Source organism: Stegodyphus dumicola, chromosome X1, assembly GCF_044657685.1.
Source record: "Stegodyphus dumicola isolate Sdum_Otavi_A_Nest chromosome X1, ASM4465768v1".
NCBI lineage: Eukaryota > Metazoa > Arthropoda > Arachnida > Araneae > Eresidae > Stegodyphus > Stegodyphus dumicola.
Genome location: NC_140780.1, coordinates 171,406,488 through 171,428,542, shown reverse-complemented (window position 1 = coordinate 171,428,542; position 22,055 = coordinate 171,406,488). Strand labels below are relative to the sequence as shown.

General features: G+C 33.6%; 1 long non-coding RNA gene across 1 annotated transcript in view; it reads left to right on the top strand.

Annotated features, from left to right (window-relative positions):
- Positions 1 to 19,826: 19,826 nt before the first annotated feature.
- Positions 19,827 to 22,055, top strand: part of LOC118186763 (uncharacterized) — a 71,346-nt gene continuing 69,117 nt past the window's right edge. Inside the window, exon 1 of the long non-coding RNA XR_015038477.1 lies at positions 19,827 to 20,033. This is a non-coding gene — a long non-coding RNA (uncharacterized LOC118186763). The remainder of the gene's footprint in view (positions 20,034 to 22,055) is intronic.

Sequence of the window (22,055 nt, the reverse complement as noted above, 5' to 3'; positions counted from 1 at the left end):
TGCATGGAAATTTTCCGTAAAATCAACGCTGAATTTTTCAGTTCAACGTTAAGTAGATTTTGTCTAATTTAGGCAGTACGTGCAAAATTTTCACAGCTGGGCGATCTCATGAAACTTAAGAATTCTTTAAGAGACGAGGCCTATTTAAAATGGTTAAAAATGTTAGATCAGTACAGTTCTAATTAAAGAAATATTAAATTTTCTATAGAAGCGACATCAAATTTACATTCGCTTTAGAAGGAAGTGGTTTTTACAATTTCTTTTTGGGAGAATTTGAAAGCAAAGTTTCATTCTTTACAAAACAAAATACAATAGCAAAATAAGGTTCTCATTATAAGCGCGCGTTAACGAAGAAATATACTGAATAAGTTGTATCAATTTTGTTAATATCCTAATAATTAAACTTTAAACTTTAAAATTTTACTTTTTCTATTTTGCGAACTTTCGTCACAATAATTCACTCAATTCTGAATTCTTATGCAAATCTCAGTTACGCTAGAGTGAGTTTACAATTTCTGCTACTTTACTGGAAGGGATGGGAAAGCCTTGGCTTCCTGTCACTCTTGGGAATTTCGCGCTGTCGATATATTATGCCGCCCAGTCGGTATAGTGTTTAATAACGTTGGCTGCCGTACCGATGGGTTCAATCCCAGAGAAGCCATGGATGTAAGCGCATAGTGTCTGTGCGGTAAGGGGGCACTCAAACTACATTGCGAACCGAAGATCCTCTCGAGAGGTTGGTGGTAGCGGAAGAGAGGTGAGAGGGTCTTGGATCATGCCCCGGCGTGTGTTTTTTTCTCAAAATTGGGGTGGAAACTTAACAGTTAGCTAGGTTCAGCAATGCCTCAATCGCCTGTGGTACTACAGAGGTGCTTGCCTAGCTTAAGCTGGCTAATGAATTTCGACAGCCTTTTTGACCTAACAAGAAATTTTAATTATGGAAAGCTAAGAATATTTTCAGCTACTTGCGCAATTTAGTGGTTGGTTAGAATTGCAAATTCTTAATACAATTTACAATTGTATAGTAGCTCGAACTGTGAGTGTCTTTGCAGCAATGAGGTAATTTCAAACGAGCTATATCCCTTTCTTTAGACGTAAATTATACTTGGATTGATTATAATAAAAAGTTACAAATTAATAATCAAATCTAGGGTTCAAGATTAAACTACTAGTACTTCTTCACTTGGACTTCACTTGGCGCGGTAATTCCAACGAATATTAGTATTCATAAATGAACATTTACTACCGTTTGAAATATCAGTTTTCTAATCTCCTGAGGATCTTGTGCAGCTGATTGACTAAATTTATCTCTTTAGTCAGCAATTTGCGCTTAAACTGATTTCCTGAAATAGCAAATTTCAATGGATAAACAGAGAAACGAATTTTAAAACGTATTCTACTTCAACAGTATTCAAATAAAAGCGTGCAGATATATAATAAGAAGATAATTTTCGAAAGATAGACTAAACAACTTACTCGAAACGTTATTTTACCCCTAGCGATAAAGTGCAAGCTTTGCATTCTCAAGGTACTTACAGATAAAAGAGATTGTAACGATCTAATGTCAGTTCAAAGAACGAGGAACAAGAAGAAACAGCTGGAAAAGACAGTTTTTCTGCTTGACGATAAATGATTAATAAAGCGTTCGCCATGAACCTGCGGTTCATGATTAATTTTAAAATGCTACAAAGGAAGTAATTTCTAAGTTCTGTTACAGAATCCAAGAACTTTTATGCAGAATCGTTAAGAATCCCAAAACTGTTTTTATAAAAATTTAATTTGTTAATATTATATTATATTTTTGGAATTTCCGAAAAGTGAAAATTTGGGCTAGCTACCATGTTATTCATATTTAAGTAATTAATGTAAATCAGAATACTTAAATGAGTTCAGTTTAGATAAAAACTGTAAAAAGTAAGTTTACGCTGTTTGCCAGACTTGTTATGTTATATCAAATTAATGCTTTATAAAGTCCTACTCGGATCAAAATCTATCAGACAAATTTGATTCTTAATGCACTATTTATCGAAGAGCGTTGTTGCGAAAGCTTGTGAAAAAAGAACACTATTCGCATTCGAAATCTCGGTAAGAATTTCGTTTTGAAAATATCTCTTTTCACAGTCTAAACACCGTTTTCAGAGACGCACTAATTTCACAAACGAATGCTGTAGACTCAGGGTTTCTTAAACGTTCTTCAGTTGCGACCCCTTTTCATCCCTGAGAATTTTTCGCGCCCCCAGGACTCCATAATATTTACAAAACTTTTGTGGGACCCCATAAGTATTGCGCAAATCTGACGTGTGAGTGAAACTGTCGATTTTTTTTTCACTTGCACTTTAATGTGCTATTGCAGTTTTAGGTCATTAACTTTGATTTCTAATTTTAAGACAATGTGAAAATTTTCTTCAAGATTCATCTTCAAGATGGCCTTGGTGCAAAGCAAGGAAAATGAACGTTTATATTATAAAAAGAATGCGTCGGAACATTTTCGTTCTTTTCTTTCTCTGTATTGTATCCATTTTCAGATATATTGTGTAAAAATATTTGGTAATTGTAAAATTATTATTATAATAAGTTAAAGAAATATCAAAACTGTTAAAATTTTTGGCGACCCCCTTGGGAATCGCGAACCACAGTTTAAAGACCGTAACCTGCGGTACGGTGTGCCTTCCTTATCCATGTTAAACTTTTCTGTTAATCTTTTCTAAATGTTGTTAAAGCCTAAAAATAGAAGGCTGGAAGTTCTGAGCTATAATGGAGAAGATTTGAAGTCTGCTCGCCAGTTTTTTCAAAACTTCCATGGCCAGTCGCATCAAACTAGTCTAGAGCTGTAATGACTAAGAAATGCTGACAGACATACCGATGGGCAGGGTTCGAATCCCGGAAAAGGCATGGAAATTTGTAAGAGTATAGTGTCTATGCGACATGGGGCATTAAAATACACGGCTAGCGAATGTCTTGTCGAGAGGTCGGTGCTAGGAAAAAAGGGGTGAGAGACGTTGGATTGCCTTCCGGGGCGCTCTCCCTCAAAATTGGGTCGGAGTTTAACAGTTAGTGCATCTGCTCACTTTTACCTATATCTGACTAAGAATTCATTCTAATAGAGCAGTTCAGGGTCCTCTCTATTTCCCTTCCTTCCGAATTGCTTTATGCGGAACATTAGCATAATAATCTCAATTTTCAGTTTGTTTCGCTGGTATCCAGTACTACAGGTACAGGTAGAAGCTAGGCCAGCACCTCCGTAGTACCACAGGTAATTGAGGTATTGCTGAATCTAGCTAACTGTTAAACTTTCCACCCCAATTTTAAGGGAGAACACCCCGGGGGGTGGTCCGAGGTTCTCCCGCCCCTCTTTTTTTACCATCAACCACTTGAGAGGACTTTCTGAGATAAATGAGTTCTGGTATTAATAGTGTACACAAATCATATTGAGAAAAGACTGTCCTTAAAAAGTTCAACAACTTATGCTTCCAAAAGCAGAAATGTAAGAATAAATGTCTTTTCTAAGGCGGAAGGTGTAATAAGCAAATCTTTGGAGCTCCCGTTAATCAGCATTGCGTAGATAAATGAAACTGTTGGAACATTAAAATGAAATGAAATAAAAAATAATAATAATAAAAAAAAATAATAAAAAATAAAAAATAATAAATTAAAAAAAATAAATAATGAAAAATAAAAAAAATAAAAATATATAAGTAAAATAAAATAAAATAAAAAAGACAAATATGGTATAGTAACATATGGAGATGAATAAGCTTTATATATGACAAATATCCAGTCCGAGTCTTTGGATATGTATAAGAACGTCTCTGATTTTGGTCCTAAGGTGTCTGTTCTTTATTGCATATTTCTTAAATGGTATTAGATTGTTGTTAGGCTTGATCAGATGTTTGCCGTCTGTTAGATCACAGTAAAAAATGTAATGATCAGGGTCACCCCTTTCGCCGCATGTGCAGAGATCCGTGGGGCACATGCCTCTGTCATGGAAGTAGGTGGGGAAAGGACCATGCCCTGTGATATACTGATTCAGAACATGGTCATAGTGTAGGGCCTCTTTGTCAGTTTTTGAGAAAAAATTGTAGACTCTTCTGCCTTGCAATGCAGAATCCCACTCTTCTTGCCACTTTGAGTCGACAATTGCATTCAGTGTATATTTTAAATGGGACTTGGGCCACGGGACATGAATTACCTCACTGTTGATCTACAGTACTATTCTACGTTTATAAAGAAATAAAGTTAACATTAAGTTCTTATAGGAACCAGACATCCGAAATTTTTTTGGGAGGGAAAGCGCTGTGTTTCCGCGAAAACGAACCCCTGTCCTTTCAGTAATGAACACAGGTAATTTTTCATGATGTGTTTCGTCATTAGGCACTACGTGGAAAAGGAGAGATGTTCTGTGGAGGACTTTATGAGGGACATGAGCGGGTATCCATGTTACACATGTGGAAAACCACGAAAACACCCATGCAGCCAGCCTGTTCGCCTTGATTTGAACCCCGTATCCGTATGGTGGGTAAGACACAGGAATACTGATCAGTTGCGGTCCAGTAATATATTACAAAAGAACATCAACACGGGGGCGGTGGAAAAAAGATAAGGCTGCGAGCTTCAGAGTCGCCAGAAAACGTGGGGGCCGTTTAAATATCTAATTTCTCTGCATTCGCCACCCAGCTGGGATAGTTGTTAGTGCCGCTGGCTGCCGTACCGAAGGGCCTTGTTGAAATTCCGGAGAGGGCATGGATGCTTGTAAATATATAGTGTCTGTGAGGTAAACTCTAAATATGCGGTGAGCCGAAAGTCCTCTCGAGAGGTTAGTGGTAACGGAAGAGGGGTAGGAGACCCTTGCACACGTCCTCTCTGGGGTGATCTACATCAAAATTTGGGGGCGGAACTGAGCAAAGTCGTACTGCCACCTGTATGGTGCTCAAAGCTCTTGTCAACGACAGACGCAATCTTGCACTCCTTGCCACTATGAGTTTCGTGGGCTTGTTCTGATGTTGCGATGTTGCTGTCTGACAAGTGAGATTAGTCAACACACTTTTCTGCATTCTGTTTTGTAGAGAGGAAAAAAGAAAAAAAAATTCCTTTGAATGAATGCAATTTTGTACTACCTAAATGGATTATTGAACGATAAACTATAACATCCTTTTTTATAGGAAAAAAAATCTCATCATAACATCTCTTTATTATTATTATTATTATTATTTATACCCAGAATTAAAAGCAGAGAATCAAAATTGAAAGGGTTGCTAACAGGAAGCCCTATTAAAAAGTTATTACAGGAAATGTTAATCGATGCTTAATATTATCATCTGGAGGAAACATTTATTCACTATTTGATCAAGTGTAAGGCAAAATGATATTTGACACTTATAACGGAAAGAAAGTTTAATCAAATACTATGAGTTATATATTCGTTTTTCCGACTGCGAAACCATTCTAAGAGATTGTCTTATTTAATCTTCAAATTACACATGACATTGCATGTGTAATTTTCGATTTATTTAGCCAGCTCTTAACTATAATTCACTAATGCGAATCTTATTTTGGTTTCAAATAATTTTTATTTATCACATCAATGGAGTAAATATTTGTAGAAACTATTAGTAAAAACAGTTGTTATTAAATACTTTATTATTGATGCTTAGGTACTATATCATTCAAAAGGATATTTTTTAATTAGCCAACTTTTTGTATTAATAAGCAATAAACTGTTATAATATTATCGAAAAAAATTATTTGCAGATATTTGGAAAAAGTTCATTAATAATATTATAGAGCGGGATTTGAACCCAGGATTTGTTGATGAGAATAGATACAGATAGTCGATGAGAAGCTGATATTCAGTCTGTTTTGATATTTATTTGAAGAAAAAATATTAAAGGATGTACAGTTATTATTATTTAAATTAAGCAGGTTTTTTATGATATGGATCTTTACTATAATTTGTCCTTTCCATTTTCTTCACCAGAATGTAAAGGACTGTAACTAGTATTTAAAGTGAGTTTTTTTTATTTTTAAGACACAGCGTGTTTCTGACTGCGTGTGCGCGTTATAGTTCCTACCAACTCTGATACGTTGTAATTACTCGACTTTCAGTTATACCGTTGCCGACACTTGATTTTGAAATGCCGGTCGATTTATTTAGCCAGCTTAGAGTATATTTAACTGTGCAGTCTTTAGCTACTATTTCCCGTTTTAACTTGAAACTGACTATTCTGTTTAATTACATCTCACGAGCTGTGGTTAATTTTGTTAGCACAAGAAAGTGCATTTATATTCTAAATTCTGTTTAAATGAGAAGCTTTATTTAAAACCTTTCCCTGACCTTTGCAGTTACTTCAGACATAGCGATGATTCGCTTCACGTCTGTTAGAGGTTTTGAACTAACTCCATTAGCTTTCCCCAAGTCAAACCCTATAATTATCCTATTTAAATATTTTTCCTAGTCCTTTTGCATGCATAAGAAATACTTATTCATGTAATTACATATACATTTATGTTATTCGAAACATATATATTTATATTCATAATTAATAAATATTTTAAAAGTTGCTTGTCATTATGTTTTAGAATTATTATTTAGAAATGTGTTTACTATCGCTTTTAAATCTACGAAAAATATTTTTTTCTTCACTCAGGCTCGCTGAATTCAAATCGCTTCGTTGATCAACCTGGTAATTCATTAACAGTTTCAAACCGGGTGATTGGACTGGTTGTGTAAAGTGTCGTGAGCTATGAAAATCTTAGCAAAGGGTTCGTAATTTAGCTTACGAAAACAAAATATCAAAGTCTAATTAAATATGTGGTAAAGTCTCTAAACACTGGTAGTTTGACCTGGGATCGAATTCCGTTGAACGAGCTGGCTACATGGTTGGCTTCCCACATGTGTAACATAGATAATGGCCAATTTCCCGTAGAAAGTTCGCTACGAAGGCATCCGTTAGTATAGGTTGCTAGCTTTCGAGTTGCTTTGCTTTAATCAATTAACCTAAACCTAATTAAACGTCTCACTTCGCAGGAAAACAGAAAATACAAATAGTTGTGAATGAACAAGAAAATGTCTTCAAAAAAGTTAAGAAAAACAACTTCAAACTTTCAAAAATAAGCATTACAAAATATTGAAGAAATTTCATAGAACAGCGAATAAATGTATGAAGTATAAGCTGCAACGCAATATTCTTTATTTTCACATCAATAGATCTTAGGAGGATCTAGGCTGAGCGATGATTTTTCAAAACCTTTTTTACGTAAGGATCAGAATTAAATTTTCTAAGAGTTTTTCCATTTAAGTATAGCGTCGCTAAATCTAAAATATTTCGTACAGCCAAAGAGCTCATAGAAATATTGTTTAACGAGTTTTTTTAGGTAATTCAGACTAATGCACGAAGTTCAGTGAGTAACATGTGTTTTTCTTTGAATAAATAAACTAGCTAACGAAAAGAATAAGGGTTTTAGAAATTAGAAGGAAATTTAATAAAGGGATCGCGAGAGCTCCTCTATAGCTTACCACTGTGTATAAGTATTTTCCTGGTTTTCCTCAATAAGTCATTCCTTAAATATGAGCCTATTTACCCTCGAAACCATGCTTTTGTTACCCAGCCCTCATATTCGTTTTCATATTCAATTAAATAAACACACAAAATCATTCTTTAGATCAGGGCTTCTTAAAATGTTTTCAGTCGTGACCCTTTTCTATCATTGAGATTTTTTCGCGACCCCAGGACTCCCCATAATATTTACGAAAATTTTACGCATTGCGCAAATCCGACACACGCTTGAGTGAAATTGTCAATTTTATCACTCGTACTATTATATACTATTGCAGTTTTAGGTCATAAACTTTAATTTCTACTTTTAAGACACAGAACAATGTGAAAATTTTAGATAAGTAAGAGACGAAATGACAGCGTCACGTACAAAGCAAGTAAAATGAACGTTTATATTATAAAAAGAATGCGTCGAAACGTTTTCGTTTTTCCTTTGCCTGTATTGTCGTATCTTTTTCAGATATATTGTGTAAAAATATTGCGTAATTGAAAAATTATTATAATAAGTTAAAGAAATATCAAAACTGCTAAAATTTTTGGCGACACCTTGCTGCAGGTCCGGCGAACCCCATGGAAGTTGCGACCCACAGTTTAAGAAACTGTTTTTTAGATGATTAATTAATTAATTTCATGTCAGGTGGCGTAATATCCTGGCTAAAATAGAGTTTCTTGAAAGCTAGAATACTGAAGAACTAAGTAGTGACTGTTCGCTTAGTTCTTGTAATGTAAGTAACAACTTCAGAGAAGAGTTGAAGTACCTGTTATTCCACCTAAAATGAATTAACAGATGTCCCCTCTCAGACGTACAATAAGCCTCTACTTGGGTTTTAACTCAAAATAGAAAATACAGAACCAACTAATATTAAATAAAATTAATCAGCCGAAGCCCCACAGAATCAATTCGCGGAATCGGCCTGTGTTTAAAAATCACTGGCATATACTAGCAGGCATGTAGTAGTACGGCCGCAGAACTGTAAGCTTAGATTAGCAGCAACAACGTGGCCGAAAGGCAGAACACGTTCTCCTACTGAAGTGACTCCTACTTTAGCTTAACCTAACCGCTTAACGACTGCGCCCGAGGTATCTCAGGAATAAATGCCGTTTCGATTTTCCTATCAACCAGTTAACTCGGGTGCTGAAAATTTTACGGATATTTAATGCCATCGGCCGTAATATCGCGTGGCAATCGACACTCTGCCATGCACATGTTTGTTTTAGCTGTGGGATGGTCAAATGGTTTTTCTTTTCTTGAATCAAATTGTTTTAATGCACTTATAAATACCTTAGTTTAAAGATCTTCTACTACTTTAAGATGTACTACTTTGAATACAAAGCACACAAATACATACATGGAAGATTTAAGTGATTTTTGTCCACGTTCTACGTGATCTTTGATCGTGAACAGTCCTGAAAAATCTACTCCAACGCGACGAAAGGGTAGCAATTCTGTTACTTTAGGTGCTGCTAAATCAGTAATTATTTGACCTGTAGTTTGAACTCTAATGTTTGCAACACGTAAAATAAACTCTTACTAATATCTAGCAGCTGTGATCGAAAATTGCTGTCTGTCTAAAGAAAAAGAATTTCTGGTGCTAGATGTAAATATTTGTTTGTCATGAAAGTGTCTAATTATGACTATTGTCAGATTGTGCTTTGTAGGTAATAAGACTGGATATTTTTCATTCTCCGATTATTGGCGCGTTTTTCAGTCTTCCTCCTACTCGTAACACTTTGTTATCATCTAAAAATGGACACAAAACTAAGGATATTGTTCTTTGTAGGTAAATATTTTCCCAATTCCGAACAGTAAATTTTTTACTGAATTTCAATCGTTGCACTATTTGAATAATGTATAGTGTTATGAATCTTAATAAGCAAATATGCGTTGCAACTTCGAAAATGAGAATATCTTTGATAAAAAAGTAAGTTCCTGTACAGTTTCATAAATTACAAATCGTACTGTTTAACTTGTTTCCCTTAATGTTTTAATTTTAGTGGAATTATATGTAAAATTGTTGTATTTTTCTGAATAATGTAACATGAAAAGCTTGAGAGAAACGATGTTCCGCAGGAGAAATAAGAGATCAGGGCCATTGAGTAAATGTCAGTCTCACTAATTTGGCGAGAAATCGCCAACTTTCAGACCACATGGCGACATTTGGGTCCACACGGCGACATTTGTGTAACTGTAATGGATATTATAACTGAATAACTGTAATTGATTCCTGCATTAGCTGGAACCGTATCCAGACCTCATATGTCTTCCAGTAATTTTGAGAAGCAGAAAATGTTCGAGATTTCTCGGTGGCCGGGGGGAAAATTATATAAGTTCGAAGACAGCATCAGTTTCTCAGTTGTTAGTTGTCAGTTCAGAACTGAAACGGAGTATTGATGTATCCGAGAGAGCTTCGCCTTTTAGATGAGCTTTGCATTGCGTTGTGCTTAACGTTCTCAGTAGTTCGAAGTGTAATTACTGATTGTACTCTGTGATAGTGTGAAGACTTTAATGAGTGCTTTCTGTGGAAATTTCCAGTACTGTGAAGTGTTCCTTTTGGTAAAATGAATTTTATCAAGCTATCATCGGTTCTGTTTGCATTCAATCTATTACGAACCCGTACGCAGTCAACAAAACGCTTAGACACAGAAAACTCACTGCACTTTAATTAAGGAGGTACATTCCACCGCAATTCATAAGGCAATACTTCTGCACGAAATAATTCACGTGAAGCACGGTCAGCAGGATTTCCTTTTCCATCAATATGACTCCTGTTCTCAGCTGGTAAGGTACATTGTAGTATTTCAGAAACTCTTGAATACGAATATTAGCCACTATTTAGGATCTGACCTTAGCCATGACGACATGACTTGTGAATCCCTCCACACGTTCAATGAATCAAATTTTATAACTAATGCATCTCTTATAGCCTGAATCAAGCGTCCAAATAATACTGCTGCATATAATTCCGTTCTTGGAATCGTGATAGACTTTAGTAGAACTACACCTGCTGCACATAATTCCAGTCTGGGAACGATGATAAATTTTAGTGGTGCTACACGAGTTTTAGCTGTTACAAGTTGTGCATTAGAGTTGCTACAAGTTTTGACTTAATAACCGCTGCATAGCCCTCTTCAGACGTGTAATAAAATCTGTGAAGTTCCCATCGATAACAATCAGGTAACAGGATTTTTCTAGGTACATTTATGGAATTCAAAAGTTTAGCTTCTCTACATAAAACTTTCCCATTTTGATCAATCTCTTCTGGTACAGGATCATTCCATGATAACAGTAATTTCCACAGTTGCTGAAGGATCATTTTAGCGAGAATTACAAAAGGAGCTATCCACCCCACTATTTAGGATCTGACCTTAGCCATGATCGAGTAGCAAGATCGAGTAGCCCCTTTGATGCAAATGACAGTATAATACTTTTAGGCGGTATAGTGATAATCTATTACACCGAAATTACAATCGAATTCCTCTTAATCTGGATACCATTCCAATCCCAGCACTTTTGTTGCTTTACTTTCTATTATTCGATGAATATTGTCACTATCTGTTTTTGTTAATCCAGCATTTTTAACAATAATGGTTCACTTGTTGGCCATTTATGGAGCTCTTAACCTACCCTTTATTTTAGCATATGCTGCAAACCATCTATCAATGCAATACCTTCCGGAATATTCTTAATACCAGTTAGTACATCATTAACTAAACCTCGATTGAAACTACATTCTTTTGCCTTCGGAAAATTCAATCCTATATCAATCGCTGACTCAAAATTTTGGTTGTAAGATATGGAGCAGCTGTAGTTCCATATGTAGCAGTGCTTAAACGGCAAACTTGTATTTTTTTTATCTGTGCTGTCTCTCCATAATATTCTTTGAAAGTCTCGAGCTTTTCATGAATTTTTATGTCTATACATCATTCGTATATCAGCGGTTATTGCAATATTATGAATCCTAAATCTTAGTAAAATTCGAATGAAATCATTTTCTTGTGTTTTTGGGCCCATTATTAATGTATCATTTAAAGAGAGATCTGTGGTTGTTTTAGCATTCGCATCAAAAACTACTCTTAGTTTTGTTGTTAAGCACAATCATGTTGTTTTGTTGTCAAGCGTCATCCTTCAGCATGAAGTGATGCGGAATATAATAATGTTAATTTTTTAACTCGCGACCTGTGTTTGAAACTATTTATATGTGTCCCAGTGAAAAGTATTCTTTCATAAATTGATTGTACTGCTTGTAGACTTCTGGCATGAATAACAGACTCTTCTCTAAATATTGAAATCTTCTGCAAGCCAATTCACGAGAATCATCTAAAATATCTCTATAATATGTGAATATTAATGCAACTGAATAATAGTCTTTTTTGCCTCTGAGATGAGAACTTTCAAAATATTCTTCACAAAGTGTTTCTTCATTCGTTAAAAGTTGTACATTTTGAAATTTGTTTAGCTCCCAGAAAGAATTTACTAATTAATATGGATTCGCGTTCAAAATTAATTACATATAATCGATCAGTTGTCTGTGATTCAAAATTTGTAGTGCCCGAAATTATCAATTCCAGCCTCTAATTTAGCGCGAATGGAAGAGGGGCACATATGACAGTTTCTCTTGTTATTAAATTCAGAAATTCATTTACACCAAATAAAATCTCAGTTGGTTATGATTTGTAAAATAACGGATCAGCTAACCTTAAATCAGTGAAATTATATAAAATGATTGATGTTAAAAATGCATAATAACTATCTGTCACCTTATCCAGTACAAATGCTGATGCTAGAACATAACTCTTCTTCTGAAACACAGATTTAGGTACCTTATTAATTCTTGATTTGCTATTTTGAAGTGTTCTTATATAGTTCTTTAGTAATTCAATTAATGCTGTAAATTTCGGAATCTCGTTACATTTTAGCTGACGTTCCCATCATAATTTTGTAGAAGGATAAATTTTGTAGAATTAAATAAGTCATAAAACTGTTACCAAAATTAAAAATGATTTAACTCCATACTTATAATGAGCGAATTACTCTGTTAATATTGTCAACTATTTTTAAAATAGGAACAGCTGATTCATTCTGAATAGATGTTAAGCTTAGAAAACATTTTAATATATTCAAAAATGTGTTCTCTCTTATTTGAATATCTTTCGTCTAAAACATCCATGCTATCTCAAAATTACAATCTGAAATCTGAACGGTTTGAATGATGCGATATTTTTGATCTCTCAACGAAGCCCTCCAATGCTGCAATTTTGAGCATTGGATGAATTTATATTATTTTTATTATTTTTACATATGCGCCGAAACGATCCTTGAAAGCTATCATTTCTATAATATTACCTCCGAATGTCATATTGTTAACTTTAGTAATTTGATATTGTCAAAAATATGTTCTGAAACTGCACTATCAAATGTATTTTTACTTGCATTTATATTAATACTTTGATTGTTTGATATTGTTTCAGTTTTAAATTTCCACAAATAAATTTTATCTGTGTACCCCTGACATTATTTATTTATTTTCTAATTCTTTAACATCTGTAATTATTTTCTTGATTTCAGCATCAAGCTTCCTTAACTCAGTTTTTTTTTTTTTTGTGTTTCAATAATTCGAAAAATTCATCTAGTTCCATTAAATTAATTTCATCAGGTGTTACAATTACCTCTATTTTTTCATGTAATTAGTAACACTCATGTGTAAAGCAGTTTTTGTTTTGTTTAAAAGTTGTAAGTTCACTTATAATTGCTCAATTTAAAAGCACAAATTGTTCTGAAATCACTTTACACCAACCATTAACATGAAATCGAAACACTTTTATTCTCCATTATTACAGTGTCCTTAAAAATCGGTTATAAACGAATTCTTCTTAAATAGAATATAAGAGTTCAACTTCCACTTACCTCACAAGCTGAAGTAATTTTCACCGCCAACATGCATAGTTGCATAGTTACAATACGCTTAGAACAATCAATCACTATCTTCACTAGATCTCCTTTTCGACTTAGCCAAAAATGATGTCTCTTTAAAACTTTACAGCGCCTGGTTTACTGAATAATTCACACCGCATGGAACGCCTTTCCTCCACCTATATTTAATTACATGGATTCTAGATATGAAATAAAATAATATGACTGTCACAAACACAACATTCTCTCAACCATTAGTCTTGCTGCCACATGCAAAAAATATAAGTAGTAAAACTTAACACAGTCTGCAGCCATAAATCATAGGTCAGTCATCTCAACTTCCGGTAAGGTACGGACTAATGATTCTGGCATAATAATGACAAATTAAGCGATCTTAGATTTTAATTAAGCGATCTTAGATTTTAATTAAGCGATCTTAGATTTTAAATGTAAGAGAAAAAGCTCTAGCAGAAAACTGAAGTGCAGCGTTTTGGCAAGATGTTTTCTTCCACCTTGTCTGTTCATGCAGTTGTTAAGCAGCTTTATCTGCTTCCACAATTTTTAGGAAAAGTATGAAAGGACTATTAGTTGCCCTGCTTAAATTCTATTTAATTCACTTTGATCTTAGTCTATAAATTGTACGATTATTTTGTTTTCTAACTGAAGAGATAACACACTATGATACTCTAGTAAATGGCTTGAATAATAAGTAGTCTCCCTAAGGTTGTTTATGGTGCTTATTGAGATCTATACTTAAGGGTCTGGGAAGTCTTTGGTATTGAGTGTGGCTTCTAGATAAGATATCTCAGAGCAAGTTCAACGCAACGGACAACTAAATAAGATCAAATTCTTTCCCCTTCTATGCCGTAGATAAAATAGTTGATTGTTTCGACACCCCGGAATGAGGTTGAGGCTAATGACGTTTTCCGGGATTATGTACTAAAAAGAATCCCTAAAATAAAATTGTTTTGAAGAATTCGTTCTTTTCATCTCATTTAGAACTAAGCCGAGACGAATGGGGCACAGGGTAGACATCACTTAGGGTCAACGGTATCTTTACCGCCACAGGATGGACATATTAGTTCCAAAGTATTTTCGATTTTATACCGGTATCGATCTTATGCTGGTAACTTGAAAAATGACTAATCAAATTCTTACCCTCTTGATTACTCATCGTTGTTAATTATAAGTCTTGCCTACTCTTTTAAAATGCCGATAATGTACGGCTATCGAACCTACGCCGTGTCTACGCCGGTATGTCGGAGTTGATCGTATGCAACAGTTTCGATCGTATATCTGTTATGACTTTGTGCAGGCTACAAATGTACTTTCATCCTTTTTGTACTTTTTTTTCATCCACATCATACATATCAGTTTTTATCTTGTCAATCACACTCTGGAGTCGATTCTGTACCGCTGTCGACTCTGCGCTGTGTTGGTTATGGGCATCGACAATCTTATATAACACTGTGTTTAATCGACAAATTGTCGATTAGACACAGTGTCCTATTTAGTGTCGACTCTATGAATGTAAGCCGAGCTAAAAGGGGTGAAACTTCCACAGTAGTTGAATGATGTTAAAGTCAGTAGGAAGTTGATAAAAACTTAATTATTTTTAGTGAGTAATTAGCAGGAGTCGATATTATTATAGGAAGAAACCAAATGGAGCTAACTGATATGCATATATTCTCATCTTATTTGCATAGTTGTCTTAAAGACATTAAACAGTAAGTTACATATATTATCCTATCTATTTACCTAAGTATTACACAGATTAAAATGAATGTTCAAACAGTTGCGAAATTTGCTCTTTTAAATCCAAAGGGGGAAAAAAATAAAGGAGAGCTTTTTCTTATTTGCAATGGTTTCCAAATTAAAATTATTATTTGAGGCGGAAGATACTTTCATACTTTTATGGGAATATAAATGCTTAAATTTTCATCAAATAATAGTTTGAGTTAATGTTAGGATTCTTTTGAGTAAATTTCTATTATATGATAGCGCTAGATTCAGTTAATATAAGTAATGAAGAAAAACTTCAGTTAGCGATGCTTAAAATTTTGTTGACCTCAGTTATATTCCGTGATAATCATTGAAACGTTATCGAAATTTTCAAGTTTTTCCTTTTCTAAAATGTGTATAATTTAGCCACGTGTTAAAAATTAACTTTGCAGTTTTTTAAGATTAAAGAGCAGATCGCAGTTCCGACGTGTGGGTTAAAATACTTCACTAGAAAATGAGTCGTTTTTATTTCGAAATCAAATGGAATTTGAAATTTGACATGTTTTTTTCTCGTGATCATAAGTTTCACTTATACAGGAAACGTCTGACAGTAACTTCCTTTCACTTTACTACACCTGGTTTTCACTAACGTTTTTTGGAAGTACCGGTTTCATAGATTCTGTCATATTTTATTTATATTTTCCGTAAATGTTTAGTCTGTTATCTGAATAAATATTTTTTTTTTGTATTTATATAATAAGGTATTATAATATATAATAAGATTTGTACTACTATTTTTAAATACTAGATTCTAAATACTATATACATGGCTTCCCTCTAAATAACGCCGGTGTCAAATATGCACAACATTCTGGTATGTAATATCGTCAATAATCTTCCTTGTCATTCATTAGCCAAAATACAAAAACATTTCCCAAGGCTTGCTCATTAAACATTCAAATATAAATTTTTAGAAATATATAAAGATTCAAACATTATTTTTTATGTTAGAGGAAATTTTTAATCCCTTTAATTACAATCGTATCGCGGGATAGTGCTTAGATGACTCTTGTGAAATGATAAATACCAGATGGTTTATTTCGTTTATCAGTGACAGAACTAATGCACATGTGTTCAGTCAATAAAACGGATTCGAGAAATCTTGCGATAATAACAGCGACAAGATTTTAATTTCAAATATGTCTAAATAAAGAAATATGTCTGTTAACTAGTTACTTCCTTGTACGAAGTAAAAATGAAGTATTGTAATCGCGAAAAGTTTCAGGCAGCATATTTCAACGAAAATATCCATTTTGACCGCTATCGAATGCTATTTAACGATGTTTTTGCGTGATATCTGTACGTAAGGACAGAATAAAATACTCTTTTCCTTCAAAAAAATTATAAAACTGCTTTAAAATTAATTCTGAAGAGAATTTTTCGTGGCGTCTGTACGAACGTATGTACGTACGTTCGTGCGTACGTACGTATCTCGCATAACTCAAAAACGAGTAGCCTCAGAACGTTGAAATTTTGTATATAGGACTGCTATAACATGTAGATGTGCACCTCGTATTTTAGTTGCAATCGGCAGCACCAAACGTATATAAATATATTTATATATATATCCACTCTGTTACTCGGCTCAGTGATCTCAATTTCTTTACTCTTATATGTTTGTAAATTGTACATATTTTGCTTTAAAAATTATTGCATTATGTTGTTTTTATCTTCCGGTTAAGGTTTTTATGCCTTTAGTAAATCTGTGTGCAATATTTTAAAAATTATCAACAATTTTAAAGTTGTCTAAGTGCCGCTAAGCCTTTTTTTAATGGCGGCCATTGATGTTTACATTTGAAACAGGAGACTAGTGGGTTTGTTGCCAATCTAGAGAAACTTAGCCTCTCAACAACAAAGATAACGCATTCATTTATTATTGCCAATTAAATCATGCTTAATTCTTTCTGGAATTTTTTCGAGGAAATAAGTGTTTAAAATTTACTTTGTAATTTTTAATATAGATATTTTGAGTTTTTATGTATCTTTGCCTTCTCGCGAAGTGAGAACTGAATTAATTAAATGAGAAATACTCAATCGTCTGTAAAAAACTGTTTCTTTTTTGTTTTGTTTGCTTAATTTTTTTTATACATCATTCTAGCTTTATTATAGTATTTGAATAGAACATGTGGCAACGATTAGATAATTCTATTCTTTAAATGATATAAATTTTGTGCATCGTCAGTTATAATATGAACGAAATATATAAGTTAACTGTTATATAATTACTGGATTATATAACAGTTAACTTAGTTTCCGTTATATAATTGTTATATAAGATAACTGTTATATAATTATTAATACTGTTAAGTGAATCTAGCGCCAGAGTGTCGCTATGGTAAACAAATACTAGAGTGAATTTTAAAGAATGCATTTATTCTATTGTGGTTTATGCGCTGTCGGCGAAGTAGATTTAATTCAATCCAATAAGTTTAAATGAAATGCAAGAAAAAGTGCGTATAATTTAATATTCCAATACAAGGAAGTCATGTGGTGTACACATCAGATTTTTTATATAGGTAATGAACGTGAGTTTCAAATATTACGAAATTTTATCACATAAAGGAAAAGATATAAGCTGAACAATATTTGCCCGTGTCTTTGAAGTTAAGCAAGAGAATTTTCATTTTTACTTTTGATCAAAGCACAGAAAAATTTACAGTTTCTCAAGGAGAAGCTTAAATACGCTGTAGAGTTCCTTACTCTTAGTCTACTAAAGTAAATGTCGAGGAACCCTGTAAACTGTTAAGTGACTTATCGCTTAGTTCAAATAACAGGAATCGTAAACTCAAGAAGAGTTAACTACCCTTTATTTCACTCAAAATAAGAACAGTTAGCCCCTTATTCGGGCTTACAACAAAGCCTCCACTCCAGTTTAAAATCAAAATAAGAACTAACTAAAAGACTTAGCGGAAAGCTAGCACAAATCTAACGTAGTGACCCTTAATTTTTAAACTAGCCGGTGAATATCGAAAGGTATGTAAGATACAGCCGAGTGTCCAACCGAAGGCAGACACGCGCTACTCTCTCTCGAAGTCAGTTGAATCTCTTTTTAATACTACTTCTAACTCATTTGCATTCAAAGCGATTCTAAAAACTCATTCTGGTAGGGAGTTGTAAGTTGGAACGAAGAACAATAGGAAAGCACAATAAATTAAAATAACTGTTATAAAATTAAAATATACCTTACAACGTGATTCATTTGATGGGATGCCTAATCATGTTGAGACCATTCCAACCTATTAAATATTTAAATATGCGTTTAGTCAAGAAATGACATTATTACAGAAGTAGGCAATCTATAAAAAAAAATGTGACTTTATCTACGTGAATGACAAAATGAAATTTCAGTTTATACGACGTATACATTTGTTTTCATCAGTCACTCATTAAGATAACGATTATACACTGATGGACAAAATTAAGAGATCGGAAACAGTTACTGTGGCGCTGGTGTCGTCGCATTCTGAGTTAAAAAATGAATGGCGGTTTTTCAGTTATTCTGTAAATTTTGGAGAGAAATTGTTCTTTCTGTCCACGGCGTTGCTTTATTCCTGCGATTTTGTGAAGAAAGGGAAAAATACATTGCTCTCACTGCTGAAGCTGATGAGTTGTTGTCGTCTCTTCTTGATGTTCACGATAAGTATGTTTTCATTATTCTTATCGTCATTAGGTTAAAAGTTAGGATTCATGCATATCATGGACAAGGAGGCGATCGAAAACCGTATCAAATCTGTGTGTAATCACAGAAATCGGGAAGTTACCAGGGATAACTTAGAAAAACTTAAGCAACTTATGATTATTCAGAAGTCAAACAACAAAAATCAGCGTTATATTTTCGAAACTAGTCCTGTGAAAATTTCGAAAATACAACGCTGCTTTTTGTTGTTTGACTTCTAAATTAGTATTTGTTCGGCTTGTTATTGTGTCTTAACTTATGCTTTCTGAGTTTCATGCTTATCAAAATTCATTTAATCCAAATAATGCGACTGAAGTTCACTTAGCTCAAGTCAATGCTATGGAAAAGGATATACAAATCTTAGAATTATACAATAATGAAATGAAACAAAAAGAAACCCTAAATAATCCAACACAGGAAACAAGTCAATCTGATATTACTGCTAGTCAAAAATCTAAAATCAAAAAGAAAACCACAATAGATAAAGAAGGATACATAAGCCCTAGAATAACTCATAAGAGAACTCTATTAAATTCCGAAATAGAAGAACCAGCTCAAAAAAATAAATTCGAGGAACTAAACCCTGAAGACAATATGGAAGCAGAGGAAGCTGAATTTATTACACCCAACAAAAAAGCAGGACACATTCCCTCTATAGTCTTAGCAGACTTCACGGGGGATTGGGATAAGATGAAAGAAGATTTTGAAGAGCAATTATATATAAAAAATATCGTGGAAACCTAAGTGGAGGTACACTGACCATAAGAGTTTATGACTCAGACCACTACCGCACAGTTACTGTCATGTATCTGGCTGCGGTAAGCCAATCAGCTGCCTGGCAGAGCCCAGCAAGTGAGAGAGACGACAGTTGCATGTTAGCCTCAGAGGAGGCAGGTGGTAGATTAACTATGTTGTAGGAGCGAGGTAGTGCTCCGAGTTTACCATTATCCTTTGAACGTTATATTTTTTTTTACTATTATTCTTTGAACGTTAATTTTTAATAAATATTTGTGTCGTTTTCCTTATGGTGCCTTATTCATTCGTAAGGTCATCACAGCACGCTCTCTTTCGAGAACCAGAGCTAACGAAGCCGACTGGATTTTGAGAAAAGGTGAGAAATTTTTGTTGTAATTTTAAGGAAAATTTCTTCTAAATATGTTTAAGGGAGTAGTTAAAAGTGATTTGATTTCGGTGTTGAAGGAACTCGGTGAAGAAGCCGATTCTAGTTTAAAAGTTGTAGAATTAAGGGATAAGCTTTTAAGTTCTAAAGAATATTTGAAAGATAAAGATTTTGTTATTGAATTTCTTAATACTACGGTTGAAGAAAGGAAAAAGTCAGAAGAAATTGTAAAACTGCGTTTAATGCAAATCGAAAATAGCAACGAATCTAGTAACAACGTAGAAAATACACTTTCATTAGACAAGCTTTTGAAAGCTGTACAGGCTTTATCGATTTCTGTACCTAAAAAGGGTGAAGCATGGAACTTATTTTTTGATTCTATAGAAAGGGCTTTTAAGCATAAGAACGTACCAAATGAGTTTAAGTCTGAAATTTTACTTAAACTGATAGGTGATAAATCTTCTAATATTCTAGTATATATTAAAGATGATGATTTGAAAGATTATGAAAAAATTAAATCTTTAATCATTAAGGAATATGAACCATCGCCAATTATATGTTTAGAAAATTTTCGCCAAGCTCAAAGGTTGACGGGGGAAACTCATTTGCAGTTCGCCTCTCGTTTAAGATCATGTTGGATCCATTATTGTAAAAGTAGAAGTGTCAATGATTTTGAGTCTTTAATTAACTTAATAATTTCTGACAAGCTTTTTCAAACGTTGGATAGTGATTTAGCGTGCCATGTTGCAGTTCGACAAGGTGAAAGTTGGCTACGTCCAGAAGAACTAGCGAAGAAATGCGACACTTACTTCATCGCAAAAGGTAAATCTTTTGATGACATAAGAGGTGAAAAACGCGCTAATTTTCGTGATTCATACAACAAACCTGGTTGATCTTTACATTATGGTAACTTGGCGATTTTTTGGCGAAAATTTGGCAACCAACTCTCCTACAGCAACCCTCTATTTTTTTTCCCCGACGCCATTTTGTCTTTACGAAGTAAAGACATGTTTCTTTTCTTCTACTGAACACTTCTTCCAACAATCTACTAGCCGAATTACACTTATGCTAGAAATTTTATCAAACAAAACTGCTTAATCATGACAAATATTCACTGCAAAATTGGGAAAAAGTGCACAATACCATACTCTTTACGCGTTTTTCAAAATAACACATACACATAAACCATGTACACGCCGACTTATTTTTACTTAAAAAAACATCCCAGAATTGCACAAAAATGGCATTGCGCACACTCTTCACTATATCCATGTACACTGCTTTTTTCTCATAAATTAGAAAAATTTCACGAAAATACATGATAATTTTCTCAATCTTTAAACCCGGTAAAAAGAACATATATGAAATTACCTGATCGCGAAAAAGTATTTACCCTTTACAAATATGAACATTTCCACATATAAAATAAATAAAATATCCAAAAACTTTTACCTCTAAAACATCTATTACATTATACACGTCACCAACGAATTCATACCGCAAGCATTACAAATACTTAGTATCAAATATTTAAATTATTTCCATGCACGTTTATTTCAACTTAAACGTATACCAAATTCCTACAAACATAAAATTCACAAAATAACTATCATTTCATTAAAATATAATTAAATTCAAAAACACTACTTAAAATATAAATGAGCACATACATTAAATTAATAAAAATTACCTTACAATCCTAATTACTTTAAACTAAATCATTGCTAATAACAATTTTCCCAATAATACCAAATTCCTTTCCACCTTACATTTAGAACAATGCATAAAAATAATATCCTCAAATAATTAAAAATACTAACTTACCTAATCTTCTTCAGAATCTTGATTACGTGGCGGATACACTTTTGTAATTCATTCAATAAAATTATTGAAAGATTTTTTCTGCGAATTTTTCCTCCATACTTCCTCCGCTAAATAAAAAGCAAACTTCTCTTTATCACAATGCCTAAATACCCATTTCGAATTAACTTTAGTTAGGGCCATGGGATCCAA